At 44.6% G+C, this 12,703-nt stretch overlaps 1 non-coding gene across 1 annotated transcript; it reads left to right on the forward strand.

Annotated features, from left to right (window-relative positions):
* The first annotated feature begins 11,791 nt into the window (after positions 1–11,791).
* Positions 11,792–11,898, forward strand: LOC138385536 (U6 spliceosomal RNA). Its single transcript, XR_011233769.1, has one exon. It is a non-coding gene; the product is annotated as a U6 spliceosomal RNA (small nuclear RNA).
* Positions 11,899–12,703: the final 805 nt, after the last annotated feature.

Consider the following 12,703-nt stretch of genomic DNA (forward strand, 5'->3'; position numbering starts at 1 on the left):
AACTCTTGGGTTCAAGCAATCCTTCTGCCTCAGCCTCCCAGGTAGCTGGAACTACGGGCACTCGTCACCATGCCTGGCTAAATTTTTCTATATATTTTTAGTTGTCCAGCTAATTTCTTTCTATTTTTAGTAGAGACAGGGTCTCGCTCTTGCTCAGGCTGGTCTCGAACTCCTGACCTTGAGCAATCCACCCGATTTGGCCTCCCAGAGTGCTAGAATTATAGGCATGAGCCACCGTGCCTGGCCAAGCACCAACCATATGCAATACCCTGAAGGAGCAACATGAGCAAAGACAGATGAGGCCTCTGTTTTAGTGGGCAGCCATGAACAGCTAAACAAAGCAAAACTCAATCCCGTTGGATAGTGGTAAGTGCTGCGACAGTGATAAAACAGTGTGATCTGGCCAGGAGTGAGGGACTGGTCAGTGCGGGCCACTCTGAGGCTGTCAGTCAGGATCCCTGCCACTGCCAGTCACACACCTGCTCAAGCTGGCTTAATAAGGGAAGGTCTTGGGTCAGGTAGTGTAATGGCATGCAGGGCTTCAGGGATGGCTTTGTCTGGGGACTCAACAATGTTACCACCAGCACAGTCTCTGTCTTTGTGCTCTGGCCTCCTCAGGGTTACCTTCCTCCACGTGAAGGCTGACTCCTCTTGTGGCCACTCGCAAGGTGGCCACTTAGAGCTGTGGAGTCTACGTGTGTCCTGGACTTCCCTGGGATTGAACCGTTTTAGGGCGTGTGCCTCTCTGCCTCCGCCAACCCCTGGGAGGGTGAAAGATCACTGCTTTAAACAAACCAGGGCCCACCCCTGCAGCTGGGCTAGGTCAATACCATCCAAACAGTGGGTGTTACAGCTGGTGGTGGAGTGGGGGACAGCTATTAGAAGGCAGCCAGGATGTCAGCTGCAGGAGATGACATGTGACCTGAGGCCTGAATGATGAGAAGAGACAGCTGTGGAAGATCTGGGGAAGATGAGCTCCAAGCAGAGGGAATGGTCAAGGTTGGGGAGGAGGTGAGAGACAGCTCGGTGCACTCCAGAAAAAGGAAGCCAATGTGGGCCGGGTGTGGTGGCTCACGCCTGTAATCCTAGCACTCTGGGAGGCCAAGGTGGGAGGATCGTTTGAGCTCAGGAGTTCGAGACCAGCCTGAGCAAGAGCGAGACCCTGTCTCTACTAAAAAATAGAAAGAAATTGGCTGGACAACTAAAAATATATAGAAAAAATTAGCCGGGCATGGTGGCACATGCCTGTAGTCCCAGCTACTTGGGAGGCTGAGGCAGGAGGATTGCTTGAGCCCAAGAGTTTGAGGTTGCTGTGAGCTAGGCTGATGCCACAGCACTCTAGCCTGGGCAACAGAGCAAGACTCTGCCTGAAAAAAAAAAAAAAAAAAAAAGAAGCCAGTGTGGATGGGAGTCAGGGGGAGGGAGGTGATGATCCAGGAGTCAGAGAGCTGGCAGGGCCTATCATGGGGCTTTTTATGGCACTTTTATAAGGAAGTCAGATTTTGCTTTAAGTGCCAATGGGAAGCCATGGGAGAATTTGAAGTAAGGAAATAATGTTATCCGAGTAAAGCTTTAAAAGACGACTGAGGGAATGAGGACAACTGGGAACACGCGGGACCAGCAGCTTGAGTCCTGCTAGAAGGTTCTTGCAGCTGTGGAGGCAAGGGCCGAAGGCGGCTGGAGGTTGAGGTGTGACCAAGAATGCAATGAAAGAAGACTTGGAGGGGACGTGAGGGTGGGGTCTTGGACCTGGTTGCGGGCCAGCAGTTCTCCACTGGGGCCCAGATCTCCAGGGGTCTCAGATCCTGTAGAAAGAGAATTGTTACTCCATGAACTCATTGTCTCTTCACTGAAAAAATGAACTCAGAGTTTTGTTTTCCAAGTGCATATGCAGCAGTTGTGCTTCATAAGATCCAAATCCACAGAAATGCTTGCTGAATCCCAAGTAAGGGCGCACTGCAGCCCACTGGGTAAAGGAGGGCTGGGCAGAGCATCCTGGGCTAACGACTTGGGTCTGGGAGTCCTCTGCACGGAGAGCCTGGAAAATGTCCACTGGCCTGGGAGTTGGGTGGTCATCACAGACCTCAGAGAGGGGGTTCTTTGTAGAGGTGTAGGAGAAAACCAGACTGGGGGGGTCATGGAAATGGGAGCCCCGCAAGTAGACACTTCTTTAGGGTAGTTTGGGTTTGAATTAAATCTTAGAGACATTTAAACACCAGGTGGAAGAAAAGTTGTAAAACACTATGAACTGTTAGTTTTTTTTATTTTGTTTTTGAGGAAAGTGATTGAAGGGGAGACAGAGGGAGCTACAGGGATAAGGAAGGAAGTTTTTTTTTTTTTTTTAGAGAGAGGGTCTTGTTCTGTCACCCAGGCTGGAATATAGTGGTGTCATCACAGCTCACTGCAGCCTCAAACTCCTGGACTCAAGAGATCTTTCCACCTCAGCCCCCCAATTAGCTAGGTCTACAGGCGCACACCACTGCACCCGACTAATTTTTTTTGTTGTTGTTGTTGAGACAGAGTCTCACTTTGTTGCCCAGGCTAGAGTGAGTGCCGTGGCGTCAGCCTAGCTCACAGCAACCTCAGACTCCTCGGCTTAAGCGATCCTACTGCCTCAGCCTCCCGAGTAGCTGGGACTACAGGCATGCGCCACTATGCCCGGCTAATTTTTTCCATATAGATTTTTAGTTGTCCATCTAATGTCTTTCTATTTTTAGTAGAGACGGGGTCTCGCTCTTGCTCAGGCTGGTCTCGAACTCCTGACCTCTAGCGATCCACCCGCCTCGGCCTCCCAGAGTGCTAGGATTACAGGCGTGAGCCACCGCGCCTGGCCACAGCCGACTAATTTTTAAAAAATTTTTTTGTATGCAGAGACAGGGTCTTGCTGTGTTGTCCTGGCTGGCCTTGAACTCCTGGGCTCAAGCAATTCTCCCACCTTGGTCTCCCAAAATGCTGGATTACAGGTGTGCGCCACTGCAATTGCATGGGAACTTTCTTTAGGACATGGATCAGTTGGACACTCTTGGTGGTAAATAGCAGAAAACCAAGAATAAACTGGCTGGCTAAACTGCCGTTCTCACCTTCCTGGAGGTAGAGCAGCTCCAAGGCTGGTTGGCCCAGTGGCTCATGGGTGGCACCTTCACCTACACAGGCTGCCTCTTTCTCTCCATGCCATCAGCTCGCCAGTTGGCTTTATCCGGAAGATTCTCCTTAGGGTGGCATGATGCCTGCAGCAGCCACTGGGCCACATGCTTCTGCTTTCCAATGTTTCCATGCAGGAATTCCTTCTCAGGATTTCTTGGGAAATGTGTGTTTTCCCTGAATCCTGAGCAGGGTTGATTTCAAGACCCTCAGAAGGGCCCTGCACTTCCTTTAATGCTCTTCATCACCATCTTGCCAGCTCTTAATTTTTGAATAAAGGGCCCTGCATTTTCATTCTTCACTGAGCTGGACAAATTATATCTCTGGTCTTGGTCCTGGAAAGATAAGTCAAAAAGTCAGAAAATAGGAAAAAGTATAATTCTTCTGCAAGAGTTGAAGCTTAACAATCAACATGGAGACATCACTGCTTCTAAAGAACCCACCAATGCCAAGTCAAGAGCCAGAGTAAGAACAGAAAAGGAGCACGGAGGAGAGAGGGTCTGGGCTGGAAGCAGTCTTGCTTGTAGCTGACACCACCTTATAAGTGTGGGTTCACCGCCCTGTCCCTGTCCCTGCTGCCGGTGAGTCATTCTTTTTTTTTTTAATTGTAGTAAAATATACACAACATAAAATTTACCATTTAAACCAGTTTTTTGTTTTGTTTTGTTTTCTGACACAGAGGCTCACTGTGGCATCAGCCTAGCTCACAGCAACCTCAAACTCCTGGGCTTAAGCAATCCTATTGCCTCAGCCTCCCGGGTAGCTGGCATTACAAGCATGCGCCACCATGCCTAGCTAATTTTTTCTATATATATATTTTAGTTGGCCAGATAATTTTTTTCTATTTTTAGTAGAGACAGGGTCTCGCTCTTGCTCAGGCTGGTCTCGAACTCCTGAGCTCAAACAATCCGCCCACCTCGGCCTCCCAGAGTGCTAGGATTACAGGCGTGAGCCACTGCGCCCCACCAGTTTTGAATGTACTGTTCAGTTGCATTAAGTACACCCAGTTCCAGAATGATTTTCATCTTCCCAAACTGAAGCTCTGTCCCCACTAACACTGACTCTCCATCCCCCACTCCCAGCCCCTGGCACCCCCCATCCTACTATCTGTCTCTATGACTTTGACTGCTCCAGGCACCTCATATAAGTGGGATCCTGCAATAGCTGTTCTCTTGCATCTGTCTTACTTCAGTTAGAATAATGTCTTCAAGGTTCATCCATGCTGTAGCATGTGTCAGAATTTCATTCCTTTTTAAGACTGAATAATATTCCATGGTATGGATATACTACATCAGTGAGTCATTCCTGCAACTAAAATAAATATTAATAAGTTTATGCATAGTATCCTTTATAAAAATCCCATGAATGATAACACCTTTTGGAAGCAAAATAAGTTCTTAAATTGGTCATTTCTACATGGGATTCTGGGTAGTATTGCTAATCTTGCTAGGAGATCCAAATGTTCATTTTAAGAGGGGTAACTTCTATGCAAACACATATAGATTCTTAAACAAAGAAAAAATAAGAATGGCAACTTCTAAATACTAAATATTTGTAGCATTATTTCTCAGTTTGGGAAATGATTTTTAATTGGCATTTAATTTATGTTCATTTCCTTCTTATAATCTTTATCAAATGTCTGAATCAGGTAGAGATTATTTTTACATGTTATTAACATATAGAGTCTGGTTATGATATGTTGGATCATAATAAGTCTTGCATATATTATTTTATCTCTTTTTTAAAAAACAGAAACCTCTGGAACTTTTAGCACAAGGCTTATACAGAAGAGTGATTCAGTCTTTTATGTTCAGTCATTTTTATTTAAAAATATATGAACTATTGTGAAAAGTACAAAATAACTTATGGTTTGGGCAGGATCATCATGGGGTGGAGGGAGGACAGAGATGAGAAAGACAGCGACAGAGAGTTCCCTGGAGGCTGGAGACAGGCCAGGGGAGATGCCACCCATGCCCTTGTGCAAAACTCACTCCCTTCCCCCACTCTCTAGCCTCTCACTGCTGTTCCTGCCCTGGACATTCTCCCCCGGTCCACATGTTCTGGGCGTAGGTGCCTCTTCCTCCAGGAAGCCTCTGGAGCTCACAGCCCCAGGTGCTTGTCACATGTGAGGCGAGTATCCAGTGATGTGTCTGTTTCCCCTGCTCATGGGGCTGTGTCGTCATCCTCATTTCACCAGCGTCATCTCAGTGCCTGCACAAAAGAGGCTCTTAGTGAACATTTGCTGGAGGAATGAATCTCAACCCACAGTCACATCACCCTGTGAACAGCATTAGGTGCTCTATCCATTTGACAGGTGAGTCATGAAGGCTCAAAGCTCTGGTGACTTAACCAAGCCATGGAGCCAAGACACAACTCCAACATAGACCTTCCCTTCTGATCCACTGCCAGGCCTGCTGCAGGCGACCCTCCTCAGTGGGTCCCTCCTCAGTGGAGAAGTGGGGGAGGGGGGAGGTCTGAGTGGCCACAGCACTGATTGCTGAGCAGAAGATGGCCTTTAAGTATTGTGTTTCATCTTAAAAGTTTATGTAACATTTTCTTATTCTGTTTTACAAGAGCAGCGTTGCTGTTGTTATCAGGTAGCGTTCATTCGGTGCTTGCTCCGTGTGTCCTAATAAACACACCTTCACACATCAGGTTCTTCTCAGCCATAAAGAAAGTCCAATTTGTGCTCTGCCCAAACCATCCTGAAGATGCAGGGCTCGTGAAGCCTTTTCAAAATTTTCATTTCACCCAAAATATACTTTTTAAAAAATATATATTTCTTTTCTCTGATTATACATAACCATTTTAAAGCCCAATCTATCCCCAGCAGTGTCACCATCCCTGTTGGGCACATGCAAAGTGGCTAGCAGAGGAAAAAGCCAGGGCCTGCTCTTCTACAATAGCTCCAAGAATTTTGGCTTGAAAGATGTCAATAAAGTGTTTGCTTGAGGAAACTGGCCTCTGATAGGACTGAGTAATCTCTTTCAAGATAGCACTTGGCTTCCATTCAACATGTCACCAGAACAGTGGACCCCAACTCCGCTCTGCCACTTTCAGAGGAGTTTCTGTGCAGAAGTAAGGAGAGATACTGGTTGCTGTGTCATGGGGACAATAACAGTAACACCTAGGGATAGGCATGTGCAGGTTGGGCGTGGTGTTCAGCACATGGTGGGCATCCAAAAATCAATAGGTCTTTTTAACCACAAATAGCATGGTTAAGTATTTTCAATATTCTCTTTATGCCTGTTGCAAAAATGCAACATTTCTGAAGCAGATGCTACCTGTGCCCTGCCCCCCCATCCCCTCTACATTCACCTGCATGTGGTCAAGGTCTCTCACACATATATATGTAACTCTGCTTGGGGCTTCCTCTGACCAGCCCATGCACAGGGAAGGCTGGAAGTGTGAGGAGTTAACACCTCCTGAAACAACTCTCAGCCAATGTCCGGTGGGAGTTGGAGGATAAGCTCCCTTGGCCATGGGGTGGGACTACTCTGAGGGGGAGCAGACTTTTAAATTTAAAATGTTTTCAGACACAGTTCATATATAATTTTACATAAATGAATATATGGTCTGTGGGGATTAATTTTAGGTATCAACTTGACTAGATCATGGGGTTCCCAGATATTTGGTTAAACATTCTTTCTAGGTGTGTCTGTGGGATGTTCCCAGATAAGATTAGCATTTGAACGGGTAGACCGAGTAAAGCAGGTGGCCCTCCCAAATGTGGGTGGGCATCAGGGTCTGTTGGGGGCCTGAATAGAACAAAAAGATGAAGAAAGAGAATTTGCTCTCTCTGCCTAACTCCTTGAGCTAGGACATCAGTCTTCTCCTACTCTCTCAGACTGGAACTTATGCCAACAGCTTTCCTGGGTCTGCAGCTTCCAGACAACTGACTGTGGGACTTCCTAGCCTCCATAATCACATGAGCCAATTCCTTATTTTATATATATATGCCATTTCTCTGAAGTTTGCTGAATATATGGCCATGATACCTGTATTTTTAAGTGCAGTCTATTTTTTGCTTTGTCTTTTTTGCTTGACTTCTCCCTCCCTCCACCCATATTTGCCACCCCACCCCCAGGTAACCCAGGTCAACCCCTTGATATGTATCTTCCTATATTTATCCATATTCTTATAAATAAGAATAAACCAATATTGGAGATATGTGCAAATGTATATACACAGAATGTGTTTATTATTTGATTTTTAGTCATTATTGCTTTTACCAAATTCACTTTTCTTTTCTTGTTCAACAATACCTTGTGGAACTGTCTTCAACTGTTACAGCCCCGATTCTCTCTTTTTAGGGGCCATAATATTCTTCAGTGTGGAATTTAGACCTGTGGGCCTTTGCTTTTTTCCAAGTTTTGGTTTTTTTTTTTGTTTTTTTTTTTTTTTTTTTTTTGAGACAGCGTCTCACTCTGTTGTCCAGGCTAGAGTGCCATGGCATCAGCCTCGCTCACAGCAACTTCAAACTCCTGGGCTCAAGCGATCCTCCTGCCTCAGCCTCCCGAGTAGGTGGGACTATAGGCATGCGCCACCATGCCCGGCTAATATTTTCTGTATATATTTTTAGTTGTCCATATAATTTCTTTCTATTTTTAGTAGAGACGGGGTCTCACTCTTGCTCAGGCTGGTCTTGAACTCCTGAGCTCAAACGATCCACCCGCCTCGGCCTCCCAGAGTGCTAGGATTACAGGCATGAGCCACCTCGCCCGGCCTTTTCCAAGTTTTGTACCAACATGAACACTGCCACAATAAATCCTTCAGGAGATCTAAGGAATGGAGTCTCATGAATAGATTGCTGGAATGAACCATGTAAGAATTTTCAGTTTTACTAGAAATTAGCTAAGTTTTTTAAATTAGCATAGCTCAATTAGTGTTTAACCATGAAGAATGTACAAAAATTCCTGTTTCCCCATATCCCTGTCACCAACAGGTGTTAAAGCCCCTTCTAATCTTTGCCAGACTGGTGGAGAAAATGGCATAGTAGTATAACTTTAATTTGCATTTCCCAACCTTTTGGTCAGATTAAGAAACGTCTTTTCTTTTGTTTGTTGGCCATTGGAGCTTTTCTTCTGTGAATTGCCTCTTTATAGGCTTAGCTCATTTTTCTGTGGTGTTGTTTGTCCCTTTCTGGGTTTGTAAAAACCCTTTTTACAGGGCAATATTAAGCGCTATTGTCTTCTGCTTTGCAAATATTTTTTTCTAAATCTCTCCTTTGTCTCTGCACTTTGTCTACAGCATCTCTTTGGCATGCTTACATTCCAGTAGTCAAATATGCCTGTCTTTTCCTTCATAACTTCTGGGTTTTCCAGTCTTGGTTAAGAAGGTCTTCTCGTCTTTTACAGTTTCTCACAAGATTCTCATCATGAGGTTTTTTTTGTTTGGTTGGTTTTTGTGTGTGTGTGTGTGTGGTTTTTTTTACATTTAAGAGTTAGATCTTTCTGGAATTTATTTTGGAGGCAAGTGCAATAGACAGGCCCAGTTGCATTTTCTCCTGGATGGGAGTGAACTGAGTGTGGCAGCCCTCGTCACATAAACCCGCCATTTCCTGCCAAATTGAAATACCCAGTGTGTCGGATATTAAACAGAGAAATAGACTGGGATCCAGTTCCATATTCCTAATTTGGCTCTATGGGTCTGTTTGTCTAGTCCTTTTTTCCAATACCATGTTGACTCAATTATAGTGTCTTTAGGATGGTTCCTTTCTGGTGAGGCAAGGTCACCTCACTATTGTCTTGCATATATTTTGGCTGTTGCCAGGCTTGTATTCAAGATAAGCATCAGGATCATTTAAACCAATTAAAAAAGATCGCTTGTTATAATTCTAATTTACCAGCCTGGGCAACATAGCAAGACCCTCACTCTACAAAATAAATTTAAAAAATTAGCTGGATGCCCCTATAGTCCCAGCTACTCTGGAGTCTGAGGCAGCAGGATGGCTTGACCCCAGGAGTTAGAGGCTGCAGTGAGCTATGATCATGCCACTGTACCCCAGTCTGGGTGACAGAGTGAGACCCTGTCTCAAAAAAAAAAAAAAACCTACAACAATAAATTGTGCTATTAATTTTAGGACAAGTGATTATTTTATGCTATTATGTCTAGCCATCCCAAAGTCTGGGCTATCTTTCCATTTGTTCCATTTTTTAAATGTCTTTTAATATATTATAGTTTTCTTCATATTGATCTGTGCTTTTCTTGATAAAGTAGGATTTATCTTTGATCTATTTTGAGTTATTTTTAATATGGTGTAATGTAAGGGTCCGACTTCATTCTTTTTAATGTGGATATCCAGTTTTCCCAACACCGTTTGTTGAGAACACAGTTCTTTCCCCATTGAACAGTCCTGGAACCCTTGTCAAAAATCATTTGGCCACATATGTGCTAGTGTCTGACTAGGCTCTTCATTCTATTCCATTGGTCCTTATGTCTGTTTTTATGCCAGTATCACTGTTTTGGGCTAGTTTGGTTTTTTAACCTAGTCTAACTGTTTATCTCCCTCACATTTAGTGTAATGAATGATAGACTTGGATTATAGTCTTCCACTTTTTCTTTATGATTAAAATTCATTTTACATTATTTCTTCCTTAACTTTTCTTTATTTGTTAACTTTAAAAAATCATGTCCACCATGAAAAAGTTTTAACTGAAGTTCCAGAGAGAACCTCTGCTCTACCACTTGGCCGTATGTGATTGGGCAAGTAATTCAACTTCTCCTAGCCTCAATTCCCTAATCTATAAAATGTGAACAATAACACTTGTTTCAGTTGGTGGTTGTGAGGAATAAATAAGTATTGAATTTAAAGGGCCTAGCAGAGTAAGCACATGTTAAATAGTAGCCAAAATATACTATTAATATATTTTGTTGAATGGAAAGACTGCATGTTTATCTTGCCATGTTATGGGGCCCTGGCATTGCTGGGGAGCCCTGGGGTTTGAGAACCTCTTCCTTGGAGATCAGGTGTTCTGTTGAGGGTGTGGGTGGGTACAGAGGCAACAGGGGGCTAAGGTTTGGAATAGTTGCCAATGAGGACTGGAGAGGGAGAGGGAGCTGCCCAAGGGACAGACTGAGATGAGGATGCAACATTTCTTCATTGTGATAGTCAGGGGGCTTCTGGCATCCTCAGCAGACGGAGGCATCAAGGAGAGAGGAGGGGACCGGGCGCAGTAGCTCACGCCTGTAATCCTAGCACTCTGGGAGGATGAGGCGGGAGGATCACTTGAAGTCAGGAGTTTGAGACCAGCCTCAGCAAAAGTGAGACCCCATCTCTACTAAAAATAGAAAGAAATTAGCCAGGCTTGGTGGCCCATGCCTGTAGTCCCAGCTACTTGAGAGGTTGAGGCAGGAAGATCGCTTGAGCCCAGGAGTTTGAGGTTCCTGTGAGCTAGGCTGATGCCACGGCACTCACTCTAGCCCGGGCAACAGAGTGAGACAGAGTCTCACTCTGTTGCCCGGGCTAGAGTGAGTGCCGTGGCATCAGCCTAGCTCACAGGAACCTCAAACTCCTGAGCTCAAGGGATCCTGCTGTCTCAGCCTCCCGAGTAGTTGGGACTACAGGCATGCACCACCATGCCCGGCTAATTTTTTCTATGTATATATTTAGCTGTCCATATAATTTCTTTCTATTTTTAGTAGAGATGGGGTCTCGCTCTTGCTCAGGCTGGTCTCGAACTCCTGAGCTCAAACGATCCGCCCACCTCGGCCTCCCAGAGTGCTAGGATTACAGGCGTGAGCCACCGCGCCCGGCCAAAAAAAAGATTTTTATAGATTCAAAAATCCGGCCGGGGCCGGGCGCGGTGGCTCACGCCTGTAATCCTAGCACTCTGGGAGGCCGAGGTGGGCGGATCGTTTGAGCTCAGGAGTTCGAGACCAGCCTGAGCAAGAGCGAGACCCCATCTCTACTAAAAATATAAAAGAAATTATATGGACAGCTAAAATATATATATAGAAAAAATTAGCCGGGCATGGTGGTGCATGCCTGTAGTCCCAGCTACTCGGGAGGCTGAGACAGGAGGATCACTTGAGCCCAGGAGTTTGAGGTTGCTGTGAGCTAGGCTGACGCCACGGCACTCACTCTAGCCTGGGCAACAGAGTGAGACTCTGTCTCAAAAAAAAAAAAAAAAAAAAAAAAAAAAATCCGGCCGGGCGCGGTGGCTCACGCCTGTAATCCTAGCACTCTGGGAGGCCGAGGCGGGTGGATCGCTAGAGGTCAGGAGTTCGAGACCAGCCTGAGCAAGAGTGAGACCCCGTCTCTACTAAAAATAGAAAGAAATTATATGGACAACTAAAATATATATATACAAAAAATTAGCCAGGCATGGTGGTGCATGCCTGTAGTCCCAGCTACTCGGGAGGCTGAGGCAGTAGGATCGCTTAAGCCCAGGAGTTTGAGGTTGCTGTGAGCTAGGCTGACGCCACGGCACTCACTCTAGCCCGGGCAACAGAGTGAGACTCTGTCTCAAAAAAAATAAATAAATAAATAAAAAATAAATCCTAGTCAGAATCTCAGTAGGCTATACTGATAGAAATTGAAAAGCTGATTCTAAATGGTATATAGAAATTCAAAGGACCTTTAACCAATGCAATTTTGAAAAAGAAGAATGTCATAGCATAAGACTAAAAACATATGAAAATGTAGATAAAGCTCACTTCAGCAGCATATATACTAACATGGGAACGATACAGAGAAGATTAGCATGGCCCCTGAACAAGGATGATATGCAAATTCGTGAGTTGTTCCACATTCTAAAAAATAGTTCTATAGAACAGGATAGAATCCAGAAATAGATCCAATATAGTCAACTGATTTTTGACAAAGTAGTCAAGAGATTTCAGTGAGGAAAAGAAAGGCTTTTTTTTTTTTTTTTTTTTTTTGAGACACAGTCTCGCTTTGCTGCCCAGGCTAGAGTGCTGTGGCGTCAGCCTAGCTCACAGCAACTTCACACTCCTGGGCTCGAGCTATCCTACTGCCTCAGCCTCCCGAGTAGCTGGGACTATAGGCATGTGCCACCATGCCCGGCTAACTTTTTCTCTATATATTTTTAGTTGGCCAGATCATTTCTTTCTATTTTTAGTAGAGACAGGGTCTCACTCTTGCTCAGGCTGGTCTCGAACTCCTGAGCTCAAGCGATCCACCCGCCTCGGCCTCCCAGAGTGCTAGGATTACAGGCATGAGCCACCATGCCCAGCCCAGGAAAGGCTTCTTAATAAACAAAGCTGGAGCAGCTGGATATCCATGGGAAAAATAAGTTTTGATCCTTACCTCATACTCTATATAAAATTAATTCAAAATGGATCATAGACCTAAATATAAAGCTAAAACTATAAAACTTCTGGAGGAAAACATAAGAGATGGGCAAAGATTTCTTTGATAATGCATAGCAAACATAAACCATAAAAGAAAAAAATGATGAAATAAATAAAAACCTTCTATTTGTAAAAAAACATCATTAGTAAATTGAAAAGGCAAGCCACAGACTGGGAGAAACTATTTGGAATACACATATTGCAAAGTCAAAGTCAAAAGACTTGTATCCAGATGTATAAAAAACTC

The sequence above is a fragment of the Eulemur rufifrons genome, chromosome 6 (assembly GCF_041146395.1).
Source record: "Eulemur rufifrons isolate Redbay chromosome 6, OSU_ERuf_1, whole genome shotgun sequence".
Lineage (NCBI taxonomy): Eukaryota > Metazoa > Chordata > Mammalia > Primates > Lemuridae > Eulemur > Eulemur rufifrons.